The 26,414-nt window shown below is 37.2% G+C and overlaps 1 protein-coding gene and 2 pseudogenes across 5 annotated transcripts in view; 1 reads left to right on the top strand and 2 right to left on the bottom strand.

The window, feature by feature from the left end:
* The window catches only part of SPOP (speckle type BTB/POZ protein), a 58,464-nt gene extending 36,337 nt beyond the window's left edge, over positions 1 to 22,127 (bottom strand). For 2 of the 5 annotated variants that reach the window (XM_023533574.1, XM_011365093.2), the window contains exon 1: positions 21,881 to 22,096. The gene's annotated coding sequence lies outside the window, so the exon portion shown is untranslated. Of the gene's footprint in view, positions 1 to 8,723; positions 8,758 to 21,880 lie in introns of those variants that run through there. The other 3 variants (XM_011365095.2, XM_011365091.1, XM_023533573.1) reach the window with 3 other exon arrangements.
* LOC111742950 lies at positions 970 to 1,088 on the top strand (annotated as a pseudogene).
* LOC111742965 lies at positions 13,384 to 13,502 on the bottom strand (annotated as a pseudogene).
* Positions 22,128 to 26,414: the final 4,287 nt, after the last annotated feature.

Genomic DNA, 26,414 nt, shown 5'->3' with positions numbered 1-26,414 from the left:
GATCCATCATGGTCACATGGCTATTAAGGGGTTTGAGTTCAGAACTCAAGTCTTTTAACTGCTAACCCAATACTTTATAATTCTTGTGACTAGATGATTCTCAGATCAGGTATGGTCTTTTATTAAATATGTAGGAATTGGAAAAATATCTGATAAAAGACACATTCATATACCCTAGCTTTTGGTTCTGATTTCATTTTCAAGTGGCAGCTATGTTGAAAAGCATGCTCTTTTGTTCTAATTCTGAGCATCATTATTAATGGAGACCTGGGCAAATCACTGATAGACTCATGCCTACTTTTAAGACTGGACCCTGGGAACAAATCATTATGTTCTAATACTTTTAGGATGACTTTCCACACTTTAGTACCTAATCATCATTAATTTTTTAAAAATAAAATTACTCTGTTCTAACATGTCAAAGTATCTTTTTGTTTTGTTTTTACTTTTCATTTTTTAATTTTTATTTTTCAATTAGAGTTGACATTTAACTAGAGTAATTTCCTAGTCTGAGTTTCTGAGAAACAAGTGTCTTTTCTTCTGGAGATCTCTATCTTCCTTTAGCCACAAGGTTACCGAATCAAAAAGCACAATTTCTATCAATCCTTAATTATATTCATTGAGATGTCTAACATAACTAAAATACTAAATGGCACCATCTTCTACCCAGTTGCTCAACTCCCACACCTATCTTTTCATGTCCCATTTATCAGCAAATCCTGTCAGCTGTCCTGCTTCCTAATATAATCCACATTTATCCATTTCTGTTGTTTTCTCTCACGTCAAACAGTGTTCATTGGTTTCTGATTGATCTCCCAGCTTCCTCTATAGCACAATCTATTCTCCACATAGCAGCCACAATGAACTTTTAAAAAGTAAATCAGATCATGTCACTCTTCCATTAAACCTCACTCAAAATAAAATTCAGTATCTTTACCTGATTCTACAGGGTACTATTTAAGAGCTGGCCCCTACGGCCATGCCACCCTGAACATGCCAGATCTCATCTGATCTTGGAAGCTAAGCAGGGTTGGGCCTGGTTAGTACTTAGGTGGGAGACTACCTAGGAATACCAGGTGCCATAGGTGTAAAAATGAATGAATGAATGAATGAATGAATGAATGAATAAATAAGAGCTGGCCCATTATACCAAATTCATCACCTACCTGCCTCTACCTCAGGAATCACTAACTTCACTCCAAACACACTGGCCTTCTTTCTATAAATAAGCTAAATCCTGTTTCCACCTCAGGGCCTTTACATTGTCTTCCCTCAGCCTGGAAGACCCTTCTAGATATTCACATTGCTTGCTTCTTGTTATTTAGGTCTTAGCTCAAAATTCACCTCTTAAAAAAAAAAAAAGCCTTTTCTGACCACAGTCAAAAGGAACAGTCCCACCCTCACCTTCTATGAATTTACCCTCTACTGTCTACAGTTTATAGCCTGATCATCTTCTGAGAGCACTTTTAATATTGACATTCCCGAAAAGTTGAAAACCAGAACCTAGGCAGTAGGGAAGGCCAGTTCAAACTTAAAAGTAGGCCCCTGGTCTTTTTTTTTTTAAGCATCCAACAGAAACTCTATTTAAATTCTCTTTTTTCTTTTGGGTATAAAACTTTTAAACAAAGCTATTGTTAATCTTTGAAATCTTTCCTATTATATCCACTTAGGCTTCTCTTTTTAAAAATTATAATATCAAGCCTCTAGTCTCTGTCATTACTTTTTATTTGCCTTAAAGAAATCACTAGTTTTTCTGACCACTAAGTCTTACTCTATAGTACAGTTTCTTTTCTATCAATTAAAGTAAACAACAATTGATCATAATGGGACTGGGGATCCAGAATTCCAAGATGGGAAACTGGCTTATAAATAGAAAAATAAAAGGAAGCAATAAGAACATCTTTGGAGATGTTGGTGTAAGTAATACCAAGAATTTTAACAAATGCCTTACACAGTGATAAAAACTGAGAAAACTTGCTAATACTACTAAATTCTTCTGAAGTAAAAGACTAAAGTGATCTGAATAAAGTGAAGGGCGTTCTTTGCTATTAGCCCAAACTCTTGGAGGGCAAGGGACTTGCACCCACAGCATCCTGTATTATTGTGGCACACAGGGAGTGCTTCATAAACATCTGGTAAATAAATTAGTAAAATAATTCTACAGACATAAACATCCAGTCAAATGATTTTGTTTTATACAGCAGGAAACTGAACCCCAAAGCAGTTTAGTGGCTTGTCCAATGTGATACAGTACACACAAGAGGCCAGGAGCAGAACTGAGAGCAGAACCAAAGCTATTCTATTTCCTCATAGTTATACTGGAAAAAGCATGTACTGGGCTAATGTCAATGTGGGTAAATGAAAGATAATGCATTGGTGAAAAACAATCAAACTATAATTAAGGACACTGAGTTCTATAATGATTTAGAATGTAAAAAAAAATGACCTCGATGAGGCACTACAATTACCCATTATGTAGAGTCCAAATGGACCAACCAAATCCCTTGCTATATTATCAGAAAGAATACTGGAAACAAATAAGAAAACACATGCAACACTGACATCCTCCTACCTAGCTGTCCATGCCTACCTAATGCCACTGTTCAAATTAACTCAGCTGTCAGACTACCCAATTCCATTGCTCAGTCTACATTCACAACAGAAGTAAAGTGGCTATACAAAATAGATTCTTCCCTAAGGATGTCGGGTTACAAAGATAAATTTGCAACTCTATTTGTTCTTGACCCTCTATAACCTTTCCTACTTTTCAATTCAACCAAACCCTTACTGATTAAAACTGCACAGACATGACTCTGATCCTTAAGATGTGAAAAGGTTCCTTTACTCTATTTCCTGAAAACTCTTTCTTTAAAAAGCAAAGCTTCATCTTATCAGCCTAACCAAATTATTATCAAATAAGTACTCATTTTGAGAGAGGCCTATGGATTAAATTTTGAAAGAGTAATTTTCCCCACCTATACAAGTAGTAGAATCACAAGCAAAGATAGACTTCTATCCTAAGTCCAACAACTAATCTTAACACTAATAAATGTGTTTCTATTGCTTGAGCCCCAAAGTCAATCAACCAAAAAAATATTCACTGAATGCAATTTGGATGTCTGGTCCCACGGTGAACTACCAGCCTTACCACTACCAATTTCTTTGCTTGGTTTGAATAAAGAGAAAATGTTTCTGGCCTTGAAGAGCTAGGAAAAGACAACTTATAATTAAAACAAGAACTGCTCATATTTTCAAGAACTGAGAGATTTTTCTATATAAAAAATTTTCTTCTTTCAAATGATTTTCCTACTATCTTTAATAGTATACTTTGCCTTTAAATGGCAAGCCATTTAGAAGTCACAAAAATTATTTTTCCATCTATTCATTCCTGGATGTTACATGAACAAAAATTTGGTAAAATCAATTTAAAAATTCTAGATAAGTCAGGTATTCAAATCAAAAAGGGAAGCTTTGGACTCCAGACACGAATTCACTTCAAATTTTAAATATTTACAGAACTCACAAATTCACTTTTAGGGGATTGAGTTTCCAAAGTCATGAAATGTGGGTAAGAGTTACCACTACTACTGTACTGCCTCAGGTAGTAACTTTAAGAACTGTCTTACAAAGGTCAACATTTTATTGGGTCTTCCAAAATCAAATCTTCATCGAGAAAAGGACATCAGTTAAATAAACTGTTAGAATAAGAATAGAACAAGCCAATATATTCATAAGCTTTTGCTGTCCTTGGGTCCTGGATTCTAGTGCAGGCTTTGCAGATACTTTCCTAAATTTGAGTTTTCTCATCTTTAAATTGAGGTCAATTGTCCAAGAATTTCTAAGGTCCCTTCCATAGCTAAAGTTCTATGCTCCTTTGAAAATACTATTAAAATTATTTCTGCCTCTCTTCATATGTGCTCTTCAAATCTAAAAACAATACACATACAGCATAAATAATTCAAAAGTTATAGAAGCTGTAATTGAAAAGTGAAAGTTTCCTTCCAGACAAGTCAAATCCCTCTTCTAAAGCCTAAAGATAGCCACTGTTTTCTTTTGTATTCTCAGAAACAAACAAAATTTAACATACAAAACCAAAAAAGGGGTATGTACCAGCAAACATACACTCTCTGTCTCTCTCCACCTATCCCTCCCTTCCTCCCCTCTTCCTCCCTTCCTATCCCCTCCCTACATTGCCTAAAGGCACACATATACCTTATTCTAATGGCTGCAAAGAATTCTACTGTACTCTGATGTGTGGTTTTCAGGATTTTGCTACTGAAAACGAAGTAGCAAATAAATATATTGAACATAAGTACAAGCAAGCCCAAGGGCCTGTACATTATTCACTTTGATGGATATTGCCAAATTGCCCTAAAAAGTATTATACCTGTGATACATAATATATACTGCCCACATGACTCCCAGATTCTTGGCACCTTTGAACATCTACTCTCTTAATATACTATTCATCTAGGATGGCCAGAGACAAAGAGAAATAAACAAACCTTTAAGCAGAAAAGCCAATGAGATTTAGACCATTCCCTCCCCAAAAAAGGCCAGAAATGTCTTTTATAAATTAAGTAGACAAACTCCAGCTAAAAATGTGACAGAAGTGATACGTGGTACTTGTTTACATGGTTCAACTGTTGCTGTTTCCTTCAGAAGTCTGTAAAAGAAGATATGGGCAGAAAATAAGTTTTGGGGACATGGGGCGGGGGGAGCACAAGGAGAACAGGTGAACAACTTGTACTGCAGATTCTGTAATCTCAAAGAGACACAGTTCTGCTTTAGATCAAGACGTGAATTTAATAACATGTTTGGCTAAATTCTTCCATATATAATCTGGCTACTTTTACCCAGAGACTGTTATCAGCACAGTTAAAAGTCAATTTAGTTCCTTATCATTGGCAAAGGAGCCCTATTAATTTAACTTTTTACTCCAAAATTAATTGGGCTAGTGTATGATTCCAGATGTGATAAAAGTGTTAAAAAAGCACATAGGAAGCAACTCTTGTTATATTTTAAAATATTTTTTATTAAATAATTGGTATAATGCCTAGCATGTAGTACTCAATAAGTAACTGTTAATTAAGTTATTCACACCATCTACTTTGAAAATTATAATCTTTGTTTAACAGGAAGTATTTGCAAAGGGCCATGTAAACATCAGGCAACTTTAGAAGCATGTGTGTGCGTGCACGCATGCGTGCGTGCGTGTGTGTATGTAGCACATTAAGTTTCTCAAACCAAATTTCTCATTTTACTGTCCTACGATTTGCTATCAGAGCTGGCCTTTGCACAACATGGCTTTGAAATGCATGAGCCCCTTTATTAGCAGATTTTTTTCAATAAATATACAGCCAGCCCTCTGTATCCCCAAGTTTTGCAGCTGCAGGTCCTGTGGATGCAGAGGGTCAACTGTATGCATTGTTCTACATCATTTTACATAAGGAACTGGAGAATCCGAAGATTTTAGTATCTGACTGTGGGGGGGGGGGTCCCAGAACCAATCTCCTGCAGATACTGAGGGAAGGCTGTAGTTAAGTTTTTGAGGAGTCCAAAGTTATACATGGATTTTCAAACTGTGCAGGGTCGTTGCCCCAACCCCCATGTTGTGCGAAGGACAACTGTATAAGTGTTTATTAATCTTCAATTGTAATATGCTACCACATTTTAGGGGGGAAAAGGAAAAACTATACTTTGGTCTTATACTAAAATGTGAAAAATTTTAAAGTTTAGTTAGAATCAGGGAAATGCAGTATATCTAATGCAACATGTTTGTTTTCAGCAGAAGCTCCCTCTAATTTTATAAGAAAAGTAGGAAAATACAATTTGGGAACACCGACTATGAGATTATTCCCAACACTTTCTTCACCCAAGTACATCAACCACACCTAACACTAAAATCTCTTAAGAAAATTGCACCTAGTTTCTTCTTTTATCAGAAGATCACTTAAAAAAAAACTACTAACAATTTTAAGCATCAATCAGAACTATTAAGAATCAAGGCCAACCTTACATACAGCTACGTATAAAACTAACCAAGCAGAGCAAGTCCTATGCTGAGGGCCAGAAACATCTCTTTCAAAATGAAAGTGGTCTTTTCAGCCCTTGCTCTGACTACACCTACCACAAATGATCAGTGGAGGCCAACTCCAGACACTGGACTCAAGAGGACATAGTTCCAGATATCCAACAAGGCATCAACTGGGAAAGGGAGTGGGGAATTGAGCTAACTGGGACACATGGTCAAATCAAAGGCTTACTTGGCAAGGGTCCTGTCCCTGATATTATCAAAAAATCATGTAGGAGGTCCCCAAATTCTAACACTAATAAAGAAAGCCTTACCTGTAGGCACATAATTTGGATAGGCCTTTTAAGACTGTTTGCAGCTGAGGAAAATTTAAAGTCTTCTAGGTGTTGGCAAATTCTACAGAATAGAGTTCAATGTCCCATCTACTAGACTGAATTCCACAGATTTGTAGACACAAGCTTTAGGTTAAGTGTTTCCAAATAAAAATTATAAACCAAACAAAAACAAATATTCCAATCACATAATTAAACAGGCAGGTTTCAGACTGAGATGAAATAATTACATCCTTCAATACAATCTACTGTTTCCAAGACACACAAGAATCTGTTTCTTGGACTTGAAATTGGTATTAAGTGGCAATGGATCAAGGAGAGAAAATAAATGACTACTTGAAACTAGTCCAAAAATCAAATCTAAAGGCATTCAATTTAACACTGAGCTTGCACATACTGCCAAGAACAAACTAAAGCAATATTTGGTTGTGTTGCTATGTTAAATGGCAAGCTACTATGACATAAAAAAAAAAATAATAATAATGGTTCATGATTGGCTGTAGACAGTCTGGTAACCAAAGTGCATATTTATTGGTTACTGCCTATACTTGCCACTAAAGTTTATCTAATCAAATCATGTAATGCAAATACTTCCAAAAGTAGTTTGTTTGTTTTCATTGTATGAGTTTTTTCTAAAAGACAACATTTTCATCAAAGATAGTACAATTTAGTAAAAAGAATGTGATGCTAGGAGGGAGATACTTAAAGTATGTCACTAATTAGCTTCGAATATGATTGTGTACTTTAAAGAGAAAGTCTTTTGAGTTTGTAAAAAGTACTAGTTAGCTCTCAATTATCCATGGTAAAGGAAGTGAAAAAGTGGCATAAATAATTCGAAACAGATAGTAAAAAAGAAATCCTTAACATTTTACTGAGAAATGTATTATGTAATTTCTTCTATAGATTTATATCCAAAATTGAATCTGGGCTGAATAAATAGTAAAAAGTTTTTATACAGCCTGTCTATACATTAAGGACATCACTGGACTGAATTAAAAATTTAAAAAAGCCAGCATGAGATAAATCCCTACCAGTAATTTACATGAGGATAATTTAAAATTATTATTCCTCCCAACCCCACAGCATCCGCTTGAGGCTCAAATCTCAGCCATAAAATTCTTTCAAACGAAAATCTATAAATGTCATTTAGAAATAAAAGATGAGAACAACTGAGTTTCTAAAGGTGACTCAATCTAGACCTGAGAAGCCATGAGAGAATCATCCCATTGAGGATTTTGGCTCCACAGATGTGGAGGTGCACTATTGTGCCTGAAGACTCAGAAGTGGGTATCAGCCTAACTACAGGTCAATTTATTCCATAAAATCATGATATTCTTGAAAGCTTATGTAACAATCTCAGTGCTAGAAAGTATACTTCAATAACCTGACTAAACCCTTTGATTTTATAGAAGAAACTAGGCTCCACAAAAGTTGCAGCATGTCTCTCAAACTACATAACAAAATAAATATTTAAGTACTTGGAAGTTCATTAAAATTTTTTTTAGATATAATTAACATATAATACTGTATTAGTTTTAGGTGTACAACATAATGATTTGACATGTATATACTACAAAATAATAAATTTAGTTAACATCCATCACCATACAGTTACAAAAAAAATTTTTTTCTTCTGATGAGAGCTTTTAAGATCTACAGGAAGTTCATTATTTAAACTCACTTACATAAGCAAATAATCTCCTACATTTCTTGTAAAGAGACTTTAATGTATTCAGTTTGCTTAAATTAGGCCAGATATTTATCTGCTTTATTTATCTGCTTTATCTTATAGATCCATATTGCACAACTTCAGATGTACTAAAAATAAAATCAGTCCCTTTGGATATAACTTTATTCCCATACAAGCCTCTCTACTATACCACAAGATGAACCCTACTCTCCCATTAGTCTAGCAGCTAGACTATGTGTCTTCCGCAAATTTGTTCTGAAAGCCAGGAATGGTCTCCCACCTCTTATTTGACTATTACTCTTCTGGGTCCAGGTCAAGTTTCACTTCGTCTTGAAGCTTTTTTTATCATCCAGTTCACTCTGAATTCCTATCATATTTATTGTCACTTTCTTGGCAGTTAACAAATGTTACTTAGAATGCCTTACCTGATAATTAACATAGATGCCCAGAACTGTAATTGTTCTGTGAATATGTCTTTCCCTATCTCAAAATTCTCTTTTGGTAGGTATAGTGAGACCTGGAAATAGGTACTTAAGAAACAAAACAGCTGGTAGAAGAACAAAATAGTTTTTTTTCCTTTATTAAAATGTCCTATAATGCTGTTTTAATTTTTTTTACTATAAAAATATATAAAGAGTAATTAGGAAAAAAATAGAACATTGCATACCCTTTACAACAATTCCACTTTCACTTCCGCTTCCGGAATCCATCCTAAGAAATCAATCTGTAATGTATAAAAATTTATATACAAGGATGTTCATCACAGCATAATTTATAAGCAAAAACTAGAGAAAAAGGAAGTTCATTAATAGGAACTTAGCCAAATAAAATATGATGCATCTATACCATAGAAGTCTTTGAAGTGACTTTAAAAGATTATTTTTAAATAACATAAAATTTTTAACTTTTAATTTCTATTTTTTCTATTTTTCCATTTTTATTACAGAAAAATCAAATCTTTTGATTACGAAAAAATATAGGGTAGACTTTTAAATTATACACAACTCTTTTTAAGGATTTGTGTGTAGAGCACATTACTCACATTTACTACTATTACCACCACCTAAGGAGTGACACACTAGCTCATGAAGAGAAACAGTCCCTAATAATGTACTGAAGTCAATATGTAAATAACTTCTCTGCTGTTTTCATGTTTCTTCAAGCAAGAAGTTTCTGAAATAATTAACCAACAATTTTCACTGAAGGAAGTTTCTCATCTATGCTAAGCAGGTTTCCATAAGCAGTGACAGGAAGGCAATGAGTCAAAGTCATCACCAAGACAAGTTATATTCCAAAGATCAGCCATCACCACCAGGACCACCCCATCATCAGACCACCAGGGTGGAGGGGAACTACCATAAATCGATTTAGCATCTCTGGTCAACAGATGTGAGTACTGGAGTATACTAAGACCAACATGGTACTCTGTGTCCTTGTGTTGACAGGATTTCAACTTCAATGTCTCACACAGCTATTCCACTTCAGATGCTCATCTACACCCTCATACCTTAGAAAAAATCTCTTGGAATTTCTCTACTTCTCAGATATCAATTTCTGAATTTTTTTCTATTACCTCTACCAAGAGGAAGAGAAGAATCAAGATGAGAAAACAGAAACTGTAAAAGTCCTGAGGGAGGACATAGCTGGGTACACTGGAAGATCAGAAGGAAAGCTGGTGCATCTTGAACATGGTGGACAAAAGAAAACACTGTGCAAGAAACAGGCAGGGACCATATATATCTCAGAGGGCCTATCAGGTCATGATAAAGACTTTGGATTTTGTTATTTTCATAAATTTTGCCACTCTCATGGTGAATCAATTTTTTTATAAATGAAAACCTAGATTGTTTCAAACCTCATCTTCTCTTCCAAAACCCAGTGTAATAGATTCAACTGCCAGCCTGCTAGGCAGCCTCTCCTAAATGCCAATACATGCAAAGCCAAACACTATCTTTTTTCCCCAAACCATCTCCTCCTATTTTATATCTGCTAACAGACAGATCATTCATCCAGGCTCGATATCTCAAAGCTCTCTTTCATTCTTTGCCTACTGTCTACTGCCACTATATACAGGCTCACAGGTCCTCAAATTCCCAATCTACTCTTTCTATTCTAGCCCCATTGCCACAATCCTAGTTCGCACTAGCACCAATTCTTGTTCGGATTACTGGAATAGGCTAACCAGTTATTTCCCCCATCAAATTTACCCTAAATGATGTCATTTAGATACTTTTAAGACCACCAATAAGCAGATAATATACAAATCTATTACCTCTAGTTCTGACTTCTCTTCGAGCTCCACTCATATATCTGCCTACTTAACATATTTATACTTAGCTTCATTCGCATCTCAAATTTAACATGTCTAAAATTGAACTCCTGATTTCTGATCTTCCCTCCAAATCCCACACTTACTCCTCCCATTCCTATTTATCTCCCACTCCCATCTTAGTAAGTAGCACTTCTACCCATCCAGTTACTTGAGCCAGAAACCTGGGAGTCATCCTTGACACTTTCTTCTCCCTCAACTCTCACATTCAATCTATAATTAAATAGATTCTTTCTTTAACATACTTCTCAAATCCATCTACTTCTCTTCATTGCCTCTGCCACCAAGCCCCACCTACAAAGATTCCTATTTAAATAGTATGAGGTGCAGCCCAGGCATCAGGATTTTTAAAAGCTCCCCAGGTGATTTTAACATGCAGCTAAAGGTGAGAACCACTGCTCTACAGCTTTTGGACTCTCACCAACCTTTGTGATCTTATTTCTCCTATTCTCCCTTCTTCGCTTAATCCCAGCTGCATTGGCCTCCCTGCTGATTCCTTGAACTTGCCAGGCACATACATTCCTCATGGCTTTTGCCTTGCTATTCCTTCTCTCTGAGTTCTGGTTCACTCTTTTATCTTCAACAGATATTTACTCAAGTATTACCTTTGTAGTGACTTAAGTTCCCTGGCCATTCTACCTAAAATTGCAACACCCACCCCAATCCCAATACTCCCTACCTCTTTATCTGGCTTTATTTTTCTCCTTGGGACTTACCACCTTTTAACATAGCATATATTTTATTTATCTCATTTATGCACTTCATGAAAGCAGGGATTTTTGTCTGTTTGGTTTCTTAACTATATCTTCAACACCTAAAACAGCATTTAGTATAAGGTAGGTAATTAATATTTAACTCCACAGAGCAAGGCCTTCCCAGATTCCCCCAACTAAATTTAACTTCCCTGTTATTCCTCTAATAGTAATTTATTTCTCCCCTTGATAACATTTACAGTAATTTGTAATTATATTTGTGTTTATTTGAAGCTTCTTTTCTAGACTATAAATTCTATGAGAACAGGGATATTTTGTTTGGCTCAACATTATATACAACAATCCTCATGCTTAATTAAGTGGCACAGAGTAACTATTTAAAAAATAGTCAATGAATGAATAAATAAATGAGGTCAAATACATTTTATGAAAGCATACTCTGATCATGTCCCCCCCGCCCCGCCCCAATCAAAAACTTTCAAAGTCTCATCATATTAAACCCTAAATGCCTGGCCTTGGTAGAAAACCTTCCATGGTCTCGGCCACTTTACTTTCCTGCCTTATCTCCCATTATCCCATGCGTCTTTTGATTCAGCTACACTGTTCATTATTTCTGGTATACACCCAAAACTAACAAACACTGCCATTTTGTGGAGGTGTCCACATTTTTGCTCATGACATTCCTTCTCCCCTAATTCTCTCCCCATCTCTGACAATCAAAATTCCAGCCTTCAAAATACCACCCCCTCAAAACTCAGCTCAAAGTAACCTTCACAAAGATAGCCTTTGGCATAAGGTGGATAATTATGACTCCACCCCAACTTCTCCAATTGAATGATCTCTTCCTCTTCTAAATACCAAAAAATACTGGCTTAACTTCCCACTCATTTAAGAACATACCCCTCCCCTACCTTTTATAAAACCTTTTGTTTATATTCACTAAATAGATAGTTGTTGAAATGAAGTCAGTTAACACAACTACTCCCCTTTCTGTCATAAAATATATTTAAATTGGGGGGGGGTGGTTATCTTTAGACAGACCCTTTAATGACTAAAAGATACAAAATTGGAATGGCCTTCCCTTACATGGCTTTTCTGAAAAGGCAAGATCTGCCCAAATGCAAGTTTTGGAGCTCAGATTTTTAAATGCATTCAACTGCTTGAAAAAAATGTTAAGCTGCAATGTGCTACTATGATGACATAAATTTCATAAGCTATATTAAAATGAGTTACCCTAAGATTATCACATACTTGAAAGACTATCTGGCTGAAAATCTGAATACCTTAAATTCTGCTATCTGAAATATTAAGTTACTAGAAAAACATATCCGCTCAACAAGAAATATGAAACTTTTTGATCTTTTAAAACATCCCATTCATTTCTATATCATGTTAAGTAAGCGAATGTTAAGTAACAACCTAGCAACCCAGCAAAATTCTACCAGGAAACACCTGTTGTATCTCAAGTAACAGATTTCTGTTTCTCAACCCACTCTCTCTAAGGTTGTGTTTCCCAAAGTGCAGTCCATCAACCCCTGCAGGTCTCTTTCGAGGAGTCTGTGAAGTTGAAACTATTTTCATAATACTAAGAAACTGTTTGCCTTTTTCATTGTGTTGACATTTGCCCTGGTGATACAAAATCAATAATAGGTAAAACCGCAGCTGATGCCTTAGCATCAAACTGTACTAGTCATGTGTCTTTCACCACCATGTACTGGTGATTTAAAAAAGTCAAAATCAGTTTCACTTTAAGAATGTTCTTGATGAAGCAATAAAAATTATTAGTTTTTTATAAAACCCTTGAGTACATATCTTTTGAATATTCTGTGTGTTGAAATGAGAAGTATGCAAAAAGCACTTCTGAAGGATACTCGAGTACAATGGCTGTCTCCAGGAAAAGCACTTGTGACTCTATTTGAGCTATGAGTTGAACTGCTTTTATCATGGAACACTACTTTTACTTGGAACAAAAAACAAACTGGTTATTCAGTCATGAATATTTAGCAGACATTTTCTTAAAAATGAAGTGAGTCTGTCACTTCAAGAAAAAAAAAGACAGTATTTGTTGCCAATAATATCTGAGCTTTTAATCAAAAATTAGAATTTTGAAAATCTTGTGGCTGCTTGACAGATTCCTAAACTTACACACTTTTTTTTTTTTTTTAATTTTTATTTATTTTTAGGCGAGGCAACCCTTGGTTGACCTCACAGATTGCAAGGACCTTGTCGGCTTACCATCCCTTATTTCGTAATTTTTTTATTTTTATTTACTTATTTATTTTTTACGCCTACAGCACCTGGTCTTCCTAGGTAATCTCCCAGTCAAGTATTAACCAGGCCCGACCCTGCTTAGCTTCCGAGGTCAGATGGGATTGGGCTTGTTCAGGGTAGCATGGCCACAGACTTAGAGACTTTTCTGATGAGAGAGGTAGTGATATTAACTAACATAGTTTTTTGATATTGCATTATGAAATATGTCATTTGGCAGATCGGCTTAACTCAATGAACCAATATTTCCCAAACAACCAATACATATTATAAATGATGTATTGATAAAAGATCCATTCAAAGTACACAACAGACCCATGGATTTTAATGTAACAGTAACTTCAATACGATTTCAGGTTCCACATTATAACTTATAAGAAACTACCAATTGTCAAGTTTTGGTATAGTACCAGAAAATAATATGTGTAATTATCTGAAAAAACTATTCCCTCTTCCAACTACATATCTTTTGAGGCCATAATTTCTTCATATACTTCAATCAAAATAATCTATTACATCAGATTGAATATAGAAGCAGATATGAGAATCTGTCTTATATTAAGCTAGATATTTATGAGATTTGCAAAAATGTAAAAAAATTCTACTCGCTAATTTTTTTAAAAAGTTATTTTTCATAAAAAATGTTATTTATGTTAACATGAGATAGTTTTTTTTAAGTAATTAATATTTCTAAACATTTTTGTCTCGATTTCTAATTTGGTCAGTAGCAATCGATATAAACCACATAAACGAAAGCTCTTGGGGTCCTCAATAATTTTAAAGAGTACAAAGAGTCCTGAGACGAAAAAGTTTGAGAACCACTGCTCTAAGAACCACCCCCAACATTACTATTTGTACCAAATCTCCCTTCCCTCATTTTCAACCACAGTTGAAACTCAGGCAGATATCAGGCCCAAGGGAAATCAAGCCTTAGACTGACCAAATCACATATCACTCAGGAATCTGAATTAAGCCCCATAGATACAGAGGTCTATTTATGGCTGAACACTAGAGTCCATTAACTCTTATAGCTGAAGTCCCTAGAACTGTTTTGCTTCCATCCTTTTTTGAGGCCTAGTTTTCAGCTTTTCCTTGCATTCTACGACAGCTATTTCCTTTTGATAAATGTTTCATATGAACTATTCTAAATAGGTTTCTTTTCCTTATGATCAAAGAAGCCATAACACCATAGAACCTAAATGCCATTAACAAAAGTGTTTTATTTGATGTCCTTATCTGAGACACCAAATTATAATAAGGTTACTTTTCACTTAAAAGACCATATCCCTACATAAAAATGAAAATCACCCCCCAAAAAACTAAAACTTGAATGGAAGTTATAGGCTCATTCAGAACAAGAGACAATTTAATGATGAGCTGCTAGATAAGGGAGGCTTGATTTTTTTTTTTTTTCTCTTTTAGAGAAGGCTATTCCATGAATTGTGTCAATATACTTTAGACAGCAAATGTGTATTTCATTAAAATACACCAATCTGACAGGGTTTTTCAGGGAGGCTGATAAACAGAAAAAGAACAAGGTTAGTGAGAGTTGTCATATCAGATACAAACAATTATTACAAAGCTATGATAATTAAGACGGTGCAGTACTAGCACAAGCGACTCTGAGCTGTGAGTTGAACTGATATGCAAACGTATTAGTGGCATGGAATAGAAAATACAGATTATAAGCTCTCATGTAACATAAAAATGGCATAATAAAGTAGTTAGGGGGTAGACATGACTATTTAATAAATGATGCTGGTAACCAAGTTATCCTTATGGGAAGAAAATTAAATACTGACTTCAGAGTTATCATTACGGGGAAAAAAAAAATTAGATACCTACTTCATACCAAAAATCAACATAAATTCCAATTACGAAAAGCAAAACTTTAAAACTTTTAGAAGAAAATATAGCATGTAACTATCACCTGAGTAGAGAAGGAATCCTTCATTAAAACACACAAAAAAACACAGACCACAAATGGAAAACATAATAAATCTGACTCTTCTAAAGTTTAAAACTTAGTTTCAATAAAAGATAAAATAAAGTTAAAAAAAAATGAAACCAAACCAAAAAAACCCCCAAAACAGAAAATAACAAGTATTGGGGAGAATGCAGAGAAATTGGAATCCTTGTTCACTGTTGGTAGAAATGAAAAATGGTGCAGCCATTACAGAAAACAGTACGGCAATTCTTCAAAAAAAAAAAAAAAAAAATTAAAGATAGGATTACAATACGATTCAGCAATTCCACTTCTGGGTACATCCAAAATAAATGAAATCAGGGTCTCCCCATGTTCACAGTTGCATTATTCACAACAGCCAAAAGGTAGAAGCAACCTAAGTGTTCAATGACAGATGAATAAACAAAATGTGGTATACACATACCATGGAATATTATTCTGCTTTTAAAAAAATAGGAAATTCCAACATATGCTACAACATGGATGAACTTTGAGGGCATTATGTTAAGTGAAATAAGCCAGATATAAAATAAGCCAAATACTGCATGATTCCACTCATATGAAGTTTCTAAGGTAGACGAAATCATAGAAATAGAAAGCAGTACCTGTTTCTAAACAACAAAAAAGAATGTAAACCTCAAATTTAAGAGAAAAATGATTACATATATATATTTTTTCTTACAAATAAATAAATAGGCGGATGGGAAGAATTAGAGGCTTTTAGAGAACTACTGCAAGTCCTTCTTTGATGCAACTGGTATCGCAGCAGGAAGATTTATGCCAACAGCTTCTTAAAAACGGTCAAGAATAAAGGTCTTCATGGCCAAATAAGGGTTACTGCCTGAATGTTTCATTCTCATTCTGAGGTCTCCATCTCCCAAAGTGGTATGACCAGCTTTGCCACACAGAGCAGCCAGGCAACTCCTGCCAATTCTATTAAAACATGACCATAGCTGTAAGAATGAAGGCCCAAGCATTTCCTAATGAGGCTCTACTTTAGAATCTTTTTTCCTATAATGGAAGCTTGTCAAAAACAAAAGTAAAAGAAGCTACTGGATCTTACTAGCAAATGTGTCAGAATAGCCTTTCAGAGTGATTCACCATGCCTGAAAACACACACAAGAAACAGGTGTGCTTCCCTGAAGACACAACCAGAATTTAATATGGGGCCAGTATTGTTTTATGAAACCAAGATGAGAATAACTTTATAAAGTCTGGAAGTAAATATGACAAAATAGTAAAAAGAAAAATGATTTTCAGATAAATATCAAAATACTGTTATTCTCAGGCTTTGAATAACTTGAAATCAGTAAGATCACTCAAAATACCACTATATTGTAAGAGTTTAAAAAACATTTTCTGCTAAATGGCAGGAAATGGCAGGAATCAGTCCAGCCCCTAAACCTAGCTTTAGAATGCAGTTCCACTGTATCTTTCATTTGTATTAACCTTCATTAGTCTGATAGAGTTAGAGAAAACACTGTGGATGCAACAATCATTTCTCCTGAGTCTATAGTAGATGATAGAAATCCACAGGATTCAGCGCTGTTCTGAGTTAAGACAGCTAGATATCAGAGTTCATGGCCTATCTGAAATTTTTCCCTAATTAAGAACAATTTGTCTCCCTCTTTTTTCATTATGAAAATCTGATGATAAAGAAAAAAATGCTATTATGGAATAACCTTACATAACACTCCAACTGTGTGGAGAAATGCATGTAAATGAGGAAGAGAGGAAAGACAAATACATACTTGTGCATATACATACAGTGATGTTTTTATATAACAATCAAAACCTCACATCTCCCAGAAAGCTTATGAACACAATTTCAGTCTCTAAATTTCATTCTGTGTACGTTTCATCTCAGAAAAAAAGCAAGGCTGCTCAAGAAAGAAGAAAATCCCCCAGTTTCTTCTACAGCTAACCTTATGTTAAAGGAGGAAGGGAGTTGTGGGGAAGCAATGCTCTCCTCAGAAATACTACCTGTCTTTCACAAAGAGTATTCAAGACAAGGAATCTGTGAGGTCTAAGATCCAGAATCCAGCCTTGCCAGCAGCACAGAAGTGAGTCAAACACTAAGTGCTTTGTGTTAAAACAAAGGCACCTTTAGTTTTTAGAATCTGGTTCCAGAAGCGATATAGGGAGATGAACAACAATTTATTAAAAGGGAAGACTATGTGATATCTATACCTATACACAGGGGAGCTCTCTCTCACACACACACACGCACGTGCAAGCACAGATGTGAGGGTTCCACATCCGGGACAGGAGAATATAAAGCCAGGAACTTCTTGTACTAGAGGACAAGGAAGTGCTCATACACCAAGTTTAAAAGGGCTCCCACAGGCCAAATATGAGACATTTTGAGCATCAAAAAAAGTCTGTGATTGTTGGTAAAACACAGAATAAATTAAAACCCATGAGTTTATGATTCTAAAACAAGGAGAGAAAAAGAAATAATTCATTTGCCACCATTGGAATTGATAGTTATACCTTCTAAGAAAATTGTTAAAAGGAAAATTAGGAATTTACCTGAACTTTTTAGTAGAAATTACAGTTTATTCCTAACTGATGAAGAAAACATTTACAGAATATTGGGGGAATGGCAGAATTAGAAAATTACCATTTTGCAACAACCAAAAATAACTGATTCAGGCAAGGATCATCATCATTAGATTAAAGGTTGCTGGAGAAATATAATAAATAGTATGGTGCCAAAGCGTCATCACTCTGCAGATTACCTGCTAATTACATAGGGAAAAAAAAATCTTTACAATGGAGAGATCTGGTATTTATCATATTAAAGAATGATCAAACAAACTCAGCATCATTAATAGTGGGACACTATGACATTACGTTTCTCTTAGTGTGACACAATAAGAGGTACAGAGCAACACCTATTAAGTATTCGTATCAAAAATGTTTAACCTGAATCTAATCAAGCCTTTAGACTTCACTGACAGTTATAGGAAATTCGGGGATAAAGAAACAAATTAAATGAAACTGTGAGGAAACAATCAGAAAATTCCAGAAGTGATAAACTCTGTAAGATAAATGGCCTAGTCTCTTCAAAAAGTCAGTATCGTTTGGGTTCTAAATAAACTCCTAGACTTAAAAAGACTAAAGAGACATGTTTGGAGAAAATACCAATAGCTAAAAGGTGTCAACTTTGAGTCAACTGGGAAAATCTGAACATGAATTGGGTATTAGCTGGCATTAGGAAATTACTAGTAATTGCTTTAACTGTGACAATGTATTATAAGAATAATTAAGTAAAATAAAGTATTTACTTTAAGAAGATGCATCTAATGTAAAGTATTAAAGTATTAAGGTGTCGAGATGTCTGCAATATAAAAATTTATATATTATATATATAAACACACATGCACATATATAGATAAAGCAAATATAGCAAAATGAGAACAACTGTTGAATCTAGGGGATAATTAGTATAAAGGTGACAATTGTACTATTCTTTCAATTTTTCTGTTTAACATTTTTCACTTACACAGTTGTAAAAAAAAAAAAAGAAAGAGGGAACACGAAATGCACCATCATCAGAAAGGTGTTTCAAATGAACTCTCCTCTAAATCTTAATCACTCATTTACAAAGTCCTCACAGCACTGGACACAGTGTACTACTATTACTGTTCTGTTTTCTAACTATTCTCTTATTATTTCATATATTCAGTAGATCTGGTTTTCCAGTTAGACTATAAGCTCCTTCAGGCACAGATATAGTGAAGTACTCCGCAATCAACAGACTTTTAAAAAGTACTAGTACCAATATTCTGTGTAGCACTCAGTAAAGTACCATAACTGAGTTAGCTTTTCAATTCCTCAACATAATGGCAGTTCACTTGTATAAACAATTTTGAGTCACAGCTATCAAAAGGAAATCTTAAAACTTCATTTATGGGCTTATAGTACTTCACAAAGAAAAACCAGCATCTAACAAAGAAAAAAATTAGAATATAATATAGGTTTTACATGTCTTTCTAGCATTGCAACAGGTGTGTTGTGTTATCCAGGAATATAACTTGATTCTCATGACATTATTCTTCAATTGAATAGTATCTTCTACCACCACTACACTACTATCTGCAAAAGAGTGACGGTATTTATCCACAACTCCTGGGTGTAATGAAGCTTAACAAGCTACATAATTAATTTTAAAATCTTAGATAAAAGGCTGCATATAGATTTTTAAAAATTTTTGACAGTACAGTGTTGGTGAGTAAAGAGGCAGACTCATACTCTGCTGGCAGGAATATAAGTTCATATTATAAAACCTCTCTGGAAAGCAATTTAACAATATCTAACAACATTAAAAATGCATATATCCTCTGATTCAGCACTTTCACTATGAATTTACCCAACAGACCCCATGTACATAAAAAGTACATACAGGGAATTAATTGCAGCTCTGGAAACAACCTAAGTATCCAATGAGGTGGATGAATGATGGTACAGCTATACAAAGGAATACCTGCCATCTTACAAAAAGAGATACCCTATGTACTGTATGGAATGATGGTCAAGATATATTAAATGAAAAAAGCAAAGTGCAAAATAGTGGGTATAGTTTCGTACCATTTGTGTAAAACAACAACAAAAAATAAAAAACACCAAAGAATATATAGTTGTATATGCTTGTAAAAGCATCTACTATCTCTGGAAGGGTAAACAAGATACAAACCAAACATTATGAAGAGCTCTAAAAGGAGAAGTTACCAAAGTACCAAACGGACACCAACCACCCCACTCTAAGAGTGGGGTTGTCACAATAACATACTCTTCAGTGTTCACACAAGAAAAAAAAAAGTGTCCAGCTCTTTCCCAGGACACAGGAGGAGATGCACCCCTCAAACTCCTATGCTTCCATGTCATCTCTTGGCGCCACTGTAACCATGGCAACAGAAAACAGCACAAAAGATAGCTGAGCCATGCAAAGGCCAGAGTTAAATGGGAAAATGAAAAATATGTATATATACTTTAAGGGCCAAGAACCTAGGGTCCTAGAGTTAAAAATGGCCTAAAAAACCAAAAAAAAAAAAAAAAAAAAAAAGCTTTGGAAGGAGAATACCAAAGAAACAACACAAAGGAAAGGAACAGAAAATAAGTCTTACTAACATATCCCATTCCCAGTTATCCAGATAGAAGACACGGTTGGCCAAAGTAAGCAAAAAACACAGAAAATGCTCCCTCCATAACAATTCAGCTATTCATGTTAATGCCATTCGGCAAACCTGTTTATAAGAGTTTATCATTTTCTCACCCTGTTCTGATGGCAGAGGTAAGAAGCAGCAAAGTATGCAAAAGAGCAGGTTAAAGGACCATGGATAATCTGCCAACGGAAAACCCAGGACCTAGATCACTAAAATAGTACTGTACTTTAAAGTTCCTTGTTTAAAATTGCTGTTTGTTACTTGTAAATGTGAAAAAAACTTCATTCTCATTAAAGTCAAAACTTCCACTAGGTAAGTTATCATCCACCAGTAGTTTCAGATTGCTTTTGTTTGCATGTGATGTTCACAGAGCATTAATAATGTACAGCTAAAACGGAAGCTACAGAGATCTTTTACAAAGAAAGAGGCAAATGGGTCACACAAAGTAAGAGGGCTGGAGATGAGAGAACCTCATGTCTTGATTTACAGCTACTACTCTAAGCCTTATATTGTGTGCTATTTATCTCTACCTTACTTAGTTCTGTGAAGATAATTATTTTACTAAACGAACCCCCCCCCCCCTTGCTTTCTTTTTTGACCCTTAAATCCTCCTCAGAAGGCCTACCAAAATCCCCTGGCAGAGTAACTGAATACTTTGGAGCACCTACTCCTAAATTTCGGGATGTTTGCATTAAAGGTACAGCATGACGATGAGAGTGAAGAAAAGTAATGTTAGAACTAGAAGTTGCAGTGACAGTTTCAAAAGAAGGGTCAGCGTGGGACACCGCTGGCTCTGGGAGGCGTTTGTAGCCAGGGAGTCTCTAACGCCAACACCAGATGCAAACAGTGCTTTGACAATAAGTCCCTCAAACAATTCCAATCCTCTCTTTTGGATAGGCGCAACAGGCTCACTATCTGGCAGCAACTCTAGCGTACTGTATGGGAAGAAGGCGGACGCGTGGTCAAGGGGCTCTTTATCCCGCAGGTCCCTGCAACACAGCTATGCGCATGCGCCCCGAAGGCACCGAACAAGCACCCCCTAGCTCGTTCACACTCGCGCATGCGCAGTCACCCATCTCGCCGCAGGCGACAGCTCACTATTTGTCAAGGGGGATGGGGCTGGGAAAATGATGGGGGGGGCTGAAGGCAGGGGGCGCGTTTGTGTCTCTTGAATGCTTGGGATTGGGAGAAGGAACGGTTGATTAGGCTCTGGTATACACAAGCCACGTAACCCGGGTTGTGGGAAATGGGGCAGAGTATATGTGTGGCCGGGGGGTGAGGGGAGGCAGGGGGAGTGGGGGTCAATCACCCCTTAAGGGAGGCGCCCCCCCCACTCCAACAGGAAAACCCTCTCCCTCGACTCTCCTCCCCCCCACTCACCTGAAAGCGGCGGCGACAGCTGCTGGTCCCCGTCCCCCTGCTTTCGCCTCATACTGTCCGCAACATCCGGGACCTGCGGGACCGCCGATACACAAATACACACACACACACACACACACACACTTGGAGCGCGCACACTCACACACATACACACACACCGATACACACCGGCCGAGGCGTCATGGCGTCAGCACGTCGACGCAGCGAGCGCGTACCCGCCAGGCCCCACCCCGCGCGGCCTCCTCCCACTTTACTCCCCTCCCCTCTCTGGGTTCTCCAGCCCTTCCTCCCTCTTCCTCAAGACTCCGCCTACTTTCCTAGCGCGCATGCGTCCCGGGGTCTCACCAGGGCCAGGGGATTTGAGGGGAAGGAGGGGCCTCAGAAGAAAGAGGCGGGAACTCGGAGGAGGTCTCGTGCAGGGCGCCTCGGGTTGCTCCGAGGTGCGAGGACCATATAGAGGCACACCAAGGGGAGTCGGGGTGGTGGCGTAACAATAAAGGCATTTATCAGCAGCAACTTATATTTGCAAGCAGTTTACGGATTATCAAAGTCTTTTACCTCTTTTTTTCTAACCAACTCTTAGTCAAAGGTGTTTTGGACTTGATGATAATGCTAGAGACTTTTCAGTAACTTTTAAATTTTAGCATTTGGAAACAGAAATAAGTACCATAGGGGGGGCATATAAGTGACAATTTAAAGGAGTTGATTAATAATTTGTTGTCTTGGACACCTAGATCCCCAGTAGGTCTCACATTCTAGATCCCAAGAGCCATCAGTGATTCTTGAGTTTAGCAAAGGAAAAAGCCTCAGAGCATCTTGGACCTGCGAGGAAAAAAAAAAGTCATCTCTCCGTTGTAGTAATAACATCAGTAATGGGATTTTATTGCTATGATTCTTTCCTTTAGCTTAAACTTTGAAAATTATTCTTATTGAATCAAGCCAAATAATCCAGAGTAGGCACTGTCTCTTTTCCGTACTGAGACGGTATTATATGTTGAACACACACACACACACACACACACACACGCGCGCGCGCGCGCGCGCGCTTGAGAAGGCATTGGACCCAAAAGAGCAATCAAATGAACTTGTGGGTCATGAGGTGACAAAGTGTGAGCCCTGCCTTGGGAACAGCTTCCAGAAGCCCTGCTGTTGTGGCACTGTCTCCAGGAGACAGTGCTCACAGTCTCCTGCCACATGCGTGCTGGCGCCAAGTGGCTGGTGAGTCTGCTGAGCAAGGGAGCCTGGGAACCCCTGAGCAAAGCCACAGGAGTTTGAAAAGAAACCCCTGACAGTACCAGGCTGTCTTCCACTTTCAAATATACAAGCAGACCTTGCAGTCTCACAGCTTAAAAGGTCCTAGGACTCATGGATGAAACACTCCCAACTCCTAGAGCTTGCCCAACCTGAATTTCAGTAAAAATGATCAAGAAATGGAGATCTTAAATTGGACAATGATGTGGTTACTGTGTCTGCCCCGCTTGAAACAAAGAGCTTTTGTCACCTATTAGGCTAGTGCTTGAAACTTTCCAATTAGATTTCACTCAACATCATCACCAAGAAACATTCCTTGGGCTGAAACCAGCAAGGTTTTCAGTCCTTGTGAAAATTCAGAGTGCCTCACAGGCAACCCAGAAACCTGTCACTAGTAACTGACTCCTGGTGTCATGATGCTGTTCAATTCTTGTTGTCTTAATTTTGGATTTTGCAGGACAGCAGAGAAGAAAGAAAAGGAGGACACCTTGGAGATTAGAGCATGGAGGTAGGGAAGGGGTGCAGGAGGAAGAAATTGAACGCATGGACAACATACTTTAGTTACCTCACAACTGGAACTCATCATTACAGTTTAGTCAGATTCTGCCTAGGACCTGGGAGGGAACTCCTCGGGGCTAGTGGATCTGTACCAGCAGCTCGTCCAGGCTGGCCTTGAATCTCCAGAGATCTGGAAGGACATAAGAGTCCTATCCCCATCTGTAGTCTGGTGTGATAACGTTCCCATTCTACTGTAGGGACCATCCCACCCATATGAGATGTGATCCCACTAGCCTCTGTACAAAGGACTTTGATTTGGTGTGGATCTGATTAAATGACTGTAGATGTCCTTGGAAGCACTGTGTGGAAGAATTTTAAACAGCTTCTCCTTTTTAATATGCACTTCCTCTTCGATTTTAATTATTTTGTTCCTACATTTTCCCTTTCAATTTACTAAAATCTAGAAATGTAATTAGAGCAGAGGCTGGGCTCAGAGAAAGCTGCCAGGATTTCTACGGCATGATTAAATATACTAGGCATCCCTTTAGTATGGGACTGAAAAATAGGATTCTCATTATTATCTTTCCTTATCCAGGGAAGAATCAGCACCACGTACAGATACGGATTTATTGAAAATGCAGCACTAATTAAAAACTCACTCAGCCTCTTGACGAGGTTTGTGGGGAAAAGTACAGTTATTTAATTATTTCCTCCATTTACTGTTTTGTTGTTGTAACCACGACAAGCTAGAAGCCCCCCTCACTTCTGTCCTCAGAATAAAATTCTTCTCTCCTCAGGAGGGACTTAATGAGGCTTTTTTCTATGCAACAACAATCAAGTTTACAATGGCACCAATTCAATTTGCTGCTCTTTGTGATGGTAGAAAACATGCAGAACTCGTTTTCTTAATTCCAAAACACAAATGACAAAGTGTTCATTGGCCATCAGGAGCCAGGTCTGGGCAAGGACTCTGTCCCAAATGAGACCCTGAGATGTCTGGTATTTATTCTGCCAGTGAATATCTTCGGCTCCATTTTACACTCCAGTAAACAAAGCCATGGTTTCCCTTGCAGCTGTAGGGAAAGTGGGGGCAGGCCGGACCAAACAGAAGAGTATAAACATCCATTTTGATGATAAGCACTGTCGGAAGATGAAGAAGCCCTTCTCTCCTCTCTATACAGTTGTTCAGTTGGCCAGTCAATGAATGCCTGGCCCAGTGGCCTGCCATAGTGGAACCCCACATGGACATCAGAGATGGATATGCAGGAAGAACCTTAGTAGGGCAGGGTCCTGCGCTCTGGAGGTCTCCAGTCTAAAGAAACAGAGATAGATGACACACCCTGGGGCACAGATATAGGACCATACACAAAGAAGCACTCCAACAAGAACACATTGGTGAGACTGTGCTGAGGCCACAGAAAATCCGCAGTGGAAAAGTATTTATTTATTGATTAAATTTCATAGTGAGGCAGCTGTGGCTTAATGAATGAGATCCAGCCTCCTTGTCTGGAGATTCATGTTCAAACCCAGCACTAACACTTACAAACTTGGACAAACCTCTCTGAGCCTCAGTTTTCCTATCTGAACAATGAAGAAAATAATCATATTGTGAGAATTAACTGAAATAATATTTGAACATAGCATAGTCCCTGGCAAAGAGTAGACCCCACTTATTTATGGATATGTTACTGAATGTAGATTTTTGAGGTAGTGTTCATATATCTGCTGGTCTTCAAGACCCACTCTAATCTGGTACTATGCTCACTCCTTTTCTCTACACCCTTCTTTAGAATTCTTTGGGAAGCATGAAATCAAGGAAGTAGCAGACTTCTCAGTCAGAACATTACTACTTGCTAGCTGAGGGCCCTGAACAAGCTCTCTGATTGAGGAGATTGGTTAGGGTTTCTGGTTGCAAGAACTGTACCAACTCTAGCTATATCAACCAAAACTACAATTTACTGAAGACATATCTCTGGCTTGACAAGAGCTGAAGAATCAGACTTGGAAATCTGGCTGAAAACCAAAGGCTAGTGGAGAAAGAACAATCTTCTTTAGCAACACTTTCTGGTCAGGAGGTTCAATTGCTGGGCACTGCCACAATGCCACCACCAGATACACGGCCACAGCTGCTGCCACTGGGAAAGATGTCTAACATTCCTTCTATCTCTGTGCCCCATGCTGCAAAATCAAACCCAGGCAATGGCACTCTGTTTGGCCAACCTTAGGCCACATCCTGAGACCTGATCATCATGGCAGTCAATGATTACGGTCTTGCTGCCATGATGCCCATGGTGTAGTATCCTTCTCACTGACTCTATCCACAGCAGGGGACTCATTCCAAACAGAAAGCAGATCAGATGCTGGACTGTCAATCCTCTCATCTCATTTGTGAAATGGGACATTCATCATCAGGTAATAAGCAGCATCCAATGACATGACATTTGTTCAAAAGTGCTTGGCTTATAAAAGGCATTGTTATTTTACTTTCCTCTTTAATAAAACAAAAGGCGTGGAATGGTGTAATTATCTGAGGATTTGATCAATGTGCCTATAGATATTGAAGTTCTGAGTTTTCAACCTGGGAAAATGGCTAGGAAACATGATATCTGAAAAAGTGGCGTGCCCAGCAAAGAAGCAGCAGTGGAAAAGAGGACAGGAAATGGTAAGTTTGAGTCTAGCTTTTCTTTGATTTTTGTCTTGGACTGCTAACACAGCTCCATCGCCATCTCATTCATCTTTAAAACAGGTCTAAAAAATTGCCTGAAGTCATTGCTTCAAATTAATT

The sequence above is a fragment of the Pteropus vampyrus genome, unplaced genomic scaffold (assembly GCF_000151845.1).
Source record: "Pteropus vampyrus isolate Shadow unplaced genomic scaffold, Pvam_2.0 Scaffold104, whole genome shotgun sequence".
NCBI lineage: Eukaryota > Metazoa > Chordata > Mammalia > Chiroptera > Pteropodidae > Pteropus > Pteropus vampyrus.
This window is presented reverse-complemented; position numbering and strand designations above follow the sequence as displayed.